Source organism: Myripristis murdjan, chromosome 12 (genome assembly GCF_902150065.1).
Source record: "Myripristis murdjan chromosome 12, fMyrMur1.1, whole genome shotgun sequence".
Lineage (NCBI taxonomy): Eukaryota > Metazoa > Chordata > Actinopteri > Holocentriformes > Holocentridae > Myripristis > Myripristis murdjan.
In genome coordinates this window covers 7,501-17,116 of record NC_043991.1, presented here as the reverse complement: position 1 = coordinate 17,116, position 9,616 = coordinate 7,501, and positions in this window count along the sequence as shown.

The window sequence follows — 9,616 nt, the reverse complement described above, 5'->3', positions numbered from 1 at the left end:
AGATAACAACGTCTGGCCCTTTAAGGACAGATCCCTCATTAACCACGTATTGAATTTTCTTTCTATTTGTTAAGTTATTGGCTTAAAAGTTTACCTCCGAGCGCCTGTTTTCATTTTTGTCAAGTTCTACACCCAGGTATGTCACAGTTTGTTTTATGGGAATCTCACTCAGCTCTACCAGATCACAATGCTTCAGGGGAAACAGCACAGATTTGCTAAGGTTCATTGTCAAACCAGAGACCTCAGAAAATTCCTTGATGCAGTGCACAGCTGTGTCAAGTTCATTTTGATTGGACAGAAAAATTGTTGTGTCATCTGCTAATTGAGCTAATTTGAATTCTCTACCTAACGCCATTATACCCTGAAAGTGGCTTCTTTTAATATGTGTTGCCATGACCTGTGTGACCAGCAAGAACAAAAATGGGCTTAGTGGGCATCCTTGTCTGATTCCACGACTGATATTAAATCTGGGTGTTGTACCATTTGTTACCTTAATGGAGCTGTTAATTCCTTTATAAAGTATTTTTACTGCCCTCAGAAATCTACACTACTCACAAAAAGTTAGGGGAATTTGGCTTTTGGGTGAAATTTATGGAAAATGTAAAAAGTTCACACTACAGTGATATATCATGAAAGTAGGGCATTTAAGTAGAAGCATGCACTGGTGATTTCCTCATCTCAAACAATTTCTTGAAGCAAAAGCCAACAACAGTGATGGATATAACACAACAAAAAATGTCAGTGTCAATAACTTGAGCATCAATTACAGCTTGACAACGACGTCTCATGCTGTTCACAAGTCGACTTATTGTCTGCTGAGGCATGGCATCCCACTCTTCTTGAAGGGCGGCCCTCAGGACATTGAGGTTCTGGGGTACAGAGCTCCAAGCCTCTACACGGCGACTCAGCTGATCCCATAGGTTTTCTATGGGATTCAGGTCTGAGAAAGTGCAGGCCACTCCATTTGAGGTACCCCAGTCTCCAGCAGCCATTCCCTAATGATACGACCTCGATGAGCTGGAGCATCAAACACCTGATGTGAATTTTGCCGTTAAACTCCTTGTTAGAGAACAGCAACTTGTGCAAAAAGTACTGAAACACTGAACAGTTGGACATGTGCATTCAAAAGTTTACAGAAGGTCACATTAAGTTCACCTGTAAAGGTTATAATGCATTTCAGGTTCATCCTGAAATTTCACCCGAAAGCTGAATATCCCTAACTTTTTGTGAGTAGTGTATTTCCAAAGCTAAAGCTTTCAATGACTTTAAACATAAACTGGTGACTGACTGTATCAAATGCTTTATAAAAGTCAACAAATAGAATAAAACTCTCATCTGGTATAATTTCATTATAATCTATCATATCTAAAATCAGACAAATATTATTAGCAATGTTCCTTCCTGGCATAAACCCAGATTGTTCATCATCAATAATATCAGCTAGTCCTGTTTTTAATCTTTTGGCAAAGATGAGAGTGAACTGCTTTGCATCATTATTCAATAGATTAATTGGTCTTCAGTTTTCAATGCTTAACTTATCTTTATTTCGCTTTGGGATTAGTTTTATCAATCCCTGTCTCAGAGTGTGGGGGAGTTCCTCTTTCTCTAGAGCCTCTTCAAACAGTCCAACTAAAATGGAACAACTGATTATTTAAAGCATTTATAAAATTTCCCAATTAACCCATCATTCCTGGGAGCTTTATTATCCTTAAGGGCATCAATACATTTTTGCACCTCTGTTATACTTATTTTCTGATCACATCTTAATTGGAAAACTTCAGCTATTCTTCTACTATCTGGCTGTATGGTTTGAAGGAATAATGTCATCTTATCTTTGTTCAAGGGGTCAGCCAGATACAGCTTCTCATAAAAGCTCACTACATATTGTGAAACAAATTTTTCATCTTCACATACAATATCATTAATTTTACGTTTGCTCAGGGAAGATATTTCATAGTTTCTTTTTTCTAAATTTAAGAAATATTTTGTGCACTTTCCCACCTGTTCAAGCCATTTCCTTCTGGATCCGATGAAGGCACCTCTAGCCTTTTCCTTATAAATTTTATCCAATTTAGTCTGCAAGTAATCCAATTCTTCCACTTCATCGCTGGTGGGGTCAGTTTTCTCTGATAATGGAATAATTTGGGCGATAAGTTGTAGTTATTTTTCTTTATTGTATCTGCTGATCCTTCTGCTTAATCGTATGGCTAGGTTTCTTATTTCATATTTCATTAGTTCCCAATATGGCCCAAATTTTTTTAGCATGTTTGCTTGTCACCAGCATTTATCAATGATTTTTTGGCTTTCCTTTACAAATTTTGCAACAGCGTTTGGTTTAATTTCCAATAGTCTCTATTCGACTTCTGCCTATCAGATTCAAGATGGAATTGAATTGTTATAGCTTTGTGATCCGTCAGTATTGTGGGTTCTATTTTGATTAAGTCTACCTTATTTCCTAGTTCTGCAGACATTAACCAAAAATCTATGTGGGATTGGAGGGATCTGTCATAATTGCTCCAAGTGTATACTTTTTCCTGTAGGTGTCTGTCTCCATATGTCAATCAAGTTCATTTTGAGGCAAATATTTTCAAATTCTGTCATCTGTTTGGTTTTGGGAGGCCATTTGTCCAAGGTTTCATCAAATACTGTATTGAAATCTCCTCCCCATAAGATTCCAGCAGAGGGAAACAATGTCAGCCATTGATTAGCCTTATTTTCTATTGTTGAGAAAATTATGTTATTGAGAATTTTATTATTGGAGGCATATATATTTATCAGAATAAAGAGAGATTGGTTGATATCTGCCAACAGAATGATCCATCTGCCATCTGCCATCTTTATCGGTATCATGCTTTATAATTTGCCCACCAACTTTCCCCTGTAAGATGGCGACCCCTGCTGAGCGATTGCTGCCATAAGAAAAACACACATTTCTTCCCCATTGACTTCTCCAGTGTGAAACATCAATCTCAGAAGAATGGGTTTCTTGGATGAAATAAAAATCTGTACCTTTATTCTGAAGAAATAAAAACAAACTCTTCTTTTTCACCTCATTCTTAAAATCCCTGACATTAACAGAAAAAAAAAAACAGAAATTGACATAAGCTGAATTGGACAATTGTACACACACACACACACACACACACACACACACACACACATACGCACCTACTCAAAAACCTCTCTGGGTTGAGAGCAGATACTGCAGTGGCTGGCTACTGTAGCAGATCAGACCACATTCAAACTTAACTAAATCTACCTCTCTTCATTTTAGTGTTACATCAGCTGTTCATACAGTACAGGCCAAAAGTTTGGACACACCTTCTCATTCAATGCGTTTTCTTTATTTTCATGACTATTTACATTGTAGATTCTCACTGAAGGAATCAAAACTATGAATGAACACATGTGGAGTTATGTACTTAACAAAAAAAGGTGAAATAACTGAAAACATGTTTTATATTCTCGTTTCTTCAAAATAGCCACCCTTTGCTCTGATTACTGCTTTGCACACTCTTGGCACTCTTGGTTTTCAAGGAATGCGATGGAGGACAGGAGGGCGAGGACCTTCAGCTTTTGCCCGGCGTTGAGGGTAGCAGGGAGCCGGCACATGCACTTCTCCATCCAGGGCATGCCCAGCTCCCTGTACCTCTCAAACGTGCGGGCATAGCACAGTTCTCGCCTCTCCATCTCCTGGAGGACGTGCCCCTGGACTTCTGCCACCTTTGTGACCAGCTGGGTCTCTCGTCCCTCATCATATAGCTTGATGAGGGACTTGAAGTCCCAGCTGGCACGCAAGTTCTTTGTTTCCCAAAACCTCAGATGCGGGAACCAGCGGAGCTTCATTTCCTCCAGGCCCAGCTGAAGGCAGTGGAGTAGGTCCTTCCCCTACCGGACCACTATCTCCTTGTCTTGGTTGAAGGTCCCTGGAAATGGAAAGGCCTTTTTCTTGACCACCATCTCCAGGAATGCTTTGACTTTTTGCCCTCCCACCACCCGGTACAGGGAAGGGCAGTCCACCGCCTTCAGCTTGGCGAGGGGAATGTGCTCCACCGACTCCCAGAAAACATCCCCCAACAGGACCATCCATAGCTCTGTCCCCACAACGGAGTCTGCTGCCCCCAGGGACTCAACCAACTTGAAAATCCGCTTGATGCGGAGATGGTTGCGGTCGTCCCTGGTCCAGCGTTCAGGTACTCCAGCGCCTCCAGGACCACGGTCCTCAGAGACATGCCGTCCCCCGTGGCGACCAAGGGGACGAGCATGGGCTCCTTCTTGAAGAGGTCCTGGAGGCACTGGACACTGAAAAATTCCTCCGGGTCCAAAACGCTGGGGCAGTCGTCGCTACTGAAGAGCTGTACCTGCTCTAGACGGGTTAGGGTTAGGGGCCAAGGTGCCGAGCCTAGCGATCCAGGCTCTCTCTGCCCTCCTTCTTTGCCCGCCGGTCCAGCCCGGGTTAGCCTCCAGGCCCTGAATGGTGAGATTTTGGGCCCCGTGTAATTTAAAGTGCGAGTTAAAATTTCCTCTCTGGACACGGTTGAGATGCTGTTTGAGGCGAACTCTGCTGTTTGAGGCGAATGCAATATACAATGTTGGCCATGGCAAGGTTGAAAAGGCCCGTGACCGGCGCGCTGCATCCGCTGTGCGGATTTGTGAGGAGCCTCCTTGCCCTCCGCCTGTCCCGGTGCTCCTCCAAGGCTACCCCACTCCGTGAGAATGTGGCCCTGACCAGGGTGTCCCTCAAGCTGGGGTTCTTCCTGAGGGCCGATATTACTCTGAATTGCTCTAATGTTGGTGATTGAGTTCGGGCTACTTCAAAGCTGCCCTTGATGAGTTTGTGAAACCTGTTGTATCTATGGGAAAAGGTGGTGACGCGTGGGAGGAGCCTTGGAGGAGCCACGGGAGCGGCCTCGGGGTCGGGAGGCCCACCGTCGTCCGCCCACCGGTGCGCCCTGAGTAGCCAATCTGTCCAAAGCTGCAGTGGGTGATGGGCGAGCGGGAGCGAGGACCGCCAGCATGTCCGCCTTCACCCTCCTGAGAAAGCGCTTGGAATAGTGGCGCTGACGTAGGCTGTGAAAGAGGACGGAGGTGGCCTCCTCGGTGTCCTCTGTGAGTGTACAAATGCGGTGGAATCGTAATATCTGCGATTTCACGATGCCCCGGAATGTATGTGTCGGATGGTAACTCGCCTTGTGTAGGAGCGCGTGGGTGTCAGTCGGCTTAAAAAAGACCTTGGCCGTGAGCCTTTTCGAGGAGTCGTCGACGGGTGTGAGTGTGATTGTGGCGTCCAAAAAGTTAACCTGTTGAGGGTGAATGGAATGTTTAATTTTGATGGATGGGTGGTGGTTATGTAGGATGTCTACGAACTCCCCGAAAGTATCCAGCCCGTGCGGCCAGGCGCCAATGATGTCATCCAGGAATCTCAGATAGAAGGAGGGTTTCAGCGGACAGCGAGCCAGGGCCTCTCGCTCCCACTCGCTCATATAAATGTTTGCGTACGATGGGGCATATCTGTGGCCCATGGCGGTGCCCTCCACCTGTAAATACCACTTGTCATCAAAAAGAAAGTCATTGTTAGTCAGGCAGATTTCTAGTAGCCGGAGCAGCTCCTCGTCGGGCCTCCGCGGGTCCGGATACCTGTTAAACACTGTGCGGACCGCCTGCAGTCCCATGACGGTGTTGATGTTTGTGTACAAACTATCGATGTCTATTGTGAACAATTGAGCGTGGGAGGGCACCATCATGGGCCGAATGGTCTCCAAGAAATGATAGGTGTCCTTTAGATAACTTGGGTGCGTCGTGGAGAGGGGGCCCAAATAGTGGTCTATGTACTGTGAGATATTATAAGTGCTACTGTTACAATCTGAAACAATGGGTCGGCCGGGGGGGACCTCGGAGGGGACCGTCCATATATCCGGTTCCTTGTGAATTTTGGGTAGGAGGTAAAATCTCCTCGGCTGCGGGTCGTCAGGACCGCACAGGTAGTCCCGCTGCTTGGCTGTGAGCCAAGCAGTCCCTCCGAAGCCCCTCCCGGTCGAAGCTGTCCGGCTGAGGAATAAACGTGAGCCCTCTCTCCAGGAGGTCCACCTGTGCCTGGGCGGGCTGAAAAAGTGTGGACAAATTAAGCACATTGCTCTTGGATCGCCAGGAGAGGTCCGGCCCCCGGTCCGGACCCCGAGGCGGCAGCGCCACCGGCCCCGCCGGCAAGGCGGGCGGAGGAGGCGAACGGGAAGGACTCCTGGGCGCTCCCCCCGAACCCGCCCCGACCGGAGGGCGATGGGCCCCCGCCCCGGGGCCGGCCCGAGACGCCGGACTCCCTCCCCCGGGTACCTGTAAAATCATTCATAAATTTAGGAGGGCGCACCAGTGGGCGAACATCTGCTCCGCCGTCTCCCTCGTCCAATGGATTAAATCCCTCTCCGTGTGGAACCTGCTGGAAGGAAGCGCGGTTAGATGGGGCAAGTGTGCCAGGATGTGGTCGTTAATTTCGCGCAGGTTTGCCCGCTGGTCCTCCTCTAAAGATAAAGAAAAGTTTAAACACGGAAAGAAAATGGTGGCGTTAGGGAACGTGGTCCGAGCCGCCCTGTACAGCGCCCGCAACTGTTTAATTGAGGTCTTGTTGGGGTCCTGGTCTCGGTTGTTAATACCCATCGAGAGGACCAGAACCTTGGTGTGTGGGTGGACCGGTGTTTTCTCACAGACTTTCAAGAAATGGTAAAAATTGGCCCCCGGGTAGCTATCTATTTGAATGTTGGTGTGATGTCTCTGTGGCGGGATACGGTTGAGATTTGAGTCTCCTAAGAACTAAATGGGTTTGTGGCCCCGGAAATGCCATTCCTGTAGTTTTCTGCTTGCTCTGGCTTTGTGGTATACTGGGGCGCAAAGGCTCTCGCCCGCCGTGTGGTCTAGGGCGAGGGCTAGGGCGAGGGCAAGCTGGGCAGCCCGGGCGCCGCCTAGGGACAAACGGGATTTAGATGGGTTAGTAGGGGTGGATGTGGGTGTGGGCCTGGGTGTGTCCTGTGCTTAACTGTCCTGTCTACTGTCCTGCGGCCCTGCGTCCGCACCTCCGACCGGTCCTCCACTGAAGGCGGCTGGTGACCCGGCGCCGGGGCAGGCGAAGGTCCACGGGGAGGCTCCCCTGCCTGGTCTGACGTGCGTGGCCCCCTGCGGGGTGATGAATGAGAAGACGGAGGAGGGAGTGAAGGGGGAGGAGCCAGGGAGAGAGAGGTAGAGGAAGAAGAAGCTGTAACAAAAAAATCTGTGATTAAATGTGATGAGGTGGGAGAAGGAGGAGGAGGCCGGAGAGGAGAGGAGGCGGTCCCCCGCCCTGACTGCTGCGTTTCAGCTCCGCTGGTTTTGGATGAGGTGGCCGGCGGGCGGCTCGCAATATGGCCTGCCCGCCGGTCCAGGTCTGATGTCTGGCCCGTGGCCCAGGATTGTGGCCCACGGGGGGCTCCGGACTAGGAGCCTGGGTCTCCCTGGAGGGGTCAATATCCCTGCCTCCAGGGGGTTGTACCTGAGCACTCGGCCCGGCTACGGGCTCGGCTGCTCCGTCGGAGGTCAATTCCGGCAGGGCGGGCCTCGGGCCCAGGTACAGAGACCTTTTGTAGGAAGCCGCAGACTTCTGTAGTTTGGGGAACCACTCCTCATCCCCCAGCCCCAGTTCCTCCTCCTCCCCCGTGTCGTCAGTGGGCTCTGGAGAGGAGTCGGACACGTGAGTACATTCGGGTGAATCAGACAGTAGCATTTCAACCATTCTTTCTGTTTCCGGGTTCAATTTGGGACCGTAGCGCTTATGGGCCCAATTCATGGCCACCTCCAAAGCGGCCCCGTTCTCTGTCATGTTACTGAAGCAAGTGATCACTTCTACATAGTGGTCCTGTAGCAGCGTCATGCTATTTTGCATCCACTGGGTCGTATTCTGTGACATGTTCTCATAGAATTGGTCGGTGGGCGACGAGGGTTTAATGAATGTTGTCAGCCTTTTAACCTGCCTGAGCATCCCGCTAGGTGGGGAGTTAGTGGTGATGGCTCTGTCTATGATGGCTTTGTGATGGATGGCCTGTTTCAGCTTAAAGTATTTTTTAGCTGCCTGGCGAGTTGGTGGATCTAAGGCTCTTCTAAACACTGTGCTGACCTGCTGTCTAGTCCTAGCACCCCCCCGCCCCCCCCCCCCCCCACCCCCCCCCACCCCCCCCTGACCCCCCCACCAGCACCCCCCGCTGGCCCTACACGCTCGTGTGGGACCCGGTGATCGCTAGCTCTGTCCCTAAATCTATCCCGTGTCCCGTGCCCCCCTTGTCAGCCATAGTAGACCGTTGGCCTCCTGCTAATAAAATCTGAGTGATTAGCCAGTGTTGGCATACCTGTGGGTTAGCGGTGCAGCTTTCGACCGTCGTCGCAGTGGAATGGCGTCTCTCTCGCTCCGGTGCCGTCGTGGCGTTCCTGGTGGCAGTAACGGTGGCCGCGGCCACGTCGGCGGCGACGGCGGTGAAATAATCGGCGGCTCCGATGACGTCCACGGTCCCCTGTCCGGGTGCAGCGGGTCTCGGGAAGTAGCTTAGCACAAAACTTCAAGTGCGCTCCGAAGAGCGTTCACAAGAGAGTCCGACAGGAAAAGTTCACACGGGGAAAAGATAGTCCATACAAAGTTCATTTGCACAGTCCGCGTCACAGGTGGAAATCTCCCTTTTTCCTGTTCCTGCACCGCGGCCTTTGTGGTGCCGCGGGCGGCGTGTTTGTTCCTCCATGTGGGGATTTAAAGAGTCCGAATGCCTCCACTGGCTAAAAACAATACTTTTATTACCAAAATAACATTAAAATTTCCGGGCACAAATAGTCCCGCAAAGAGTCCAGATTTTTAAAGGTTAAAAAAGGAAGTCCAAACGTGTCTCCTACGGTCGAGGACCCTGACGTTTCGCAGAGATTTCTGCTTCCTCAGAGGGTGAGGACACGTACACAGGTGTACGGAATGGGGTGCTGATGAAGGGATCGCCACCCCGGATCAGCAGCCCAGCTCCGCTCCTGATTGGCCCTAACGCTAATCGGTCCCACCCCCCTAGCAAACACACCTACAAGTCTCTCCACCAATCACCATAAACAAGAGATATAAACACTCATAAATATTCATACATATAAATCTCCCGCAACAGTCCTCCTCCCCTCCAGAGCCATGTACAGTAATGAATTTGTTGTGTAAAGCCTAAGTTTGTCTGTGTGTATTTTTTAACCTCTGTGTTAATTAATTGAGTATCCATTTTAAAATATTTATAAATTTATGCACTCGTATTTTATAATATTAACTGCATCTATGTATAATCCTAAAGATATATATGTGTATATAATATCATGAATTGTTATTTAATAAAAGTGTGTGTGTATTGCCGAAATTGTTCTTGTGTTGTGTTATTTCTCTAATTCTTGTGTATTTGTATGTTGATCCAGCCGTAGATTGTGGGTGATTATATAGTAACTATGCCCTGGTGGAAGGAAGAAAGAAAGTGGGGGAAAAGGAAACAACAAAATACGCACTCCCCCCTCCTCAACAACTATCCCCCCGTCATACATCAAATACATCACAATACAATACTGTTGTCGTCAAGTTACTGTTGATTAG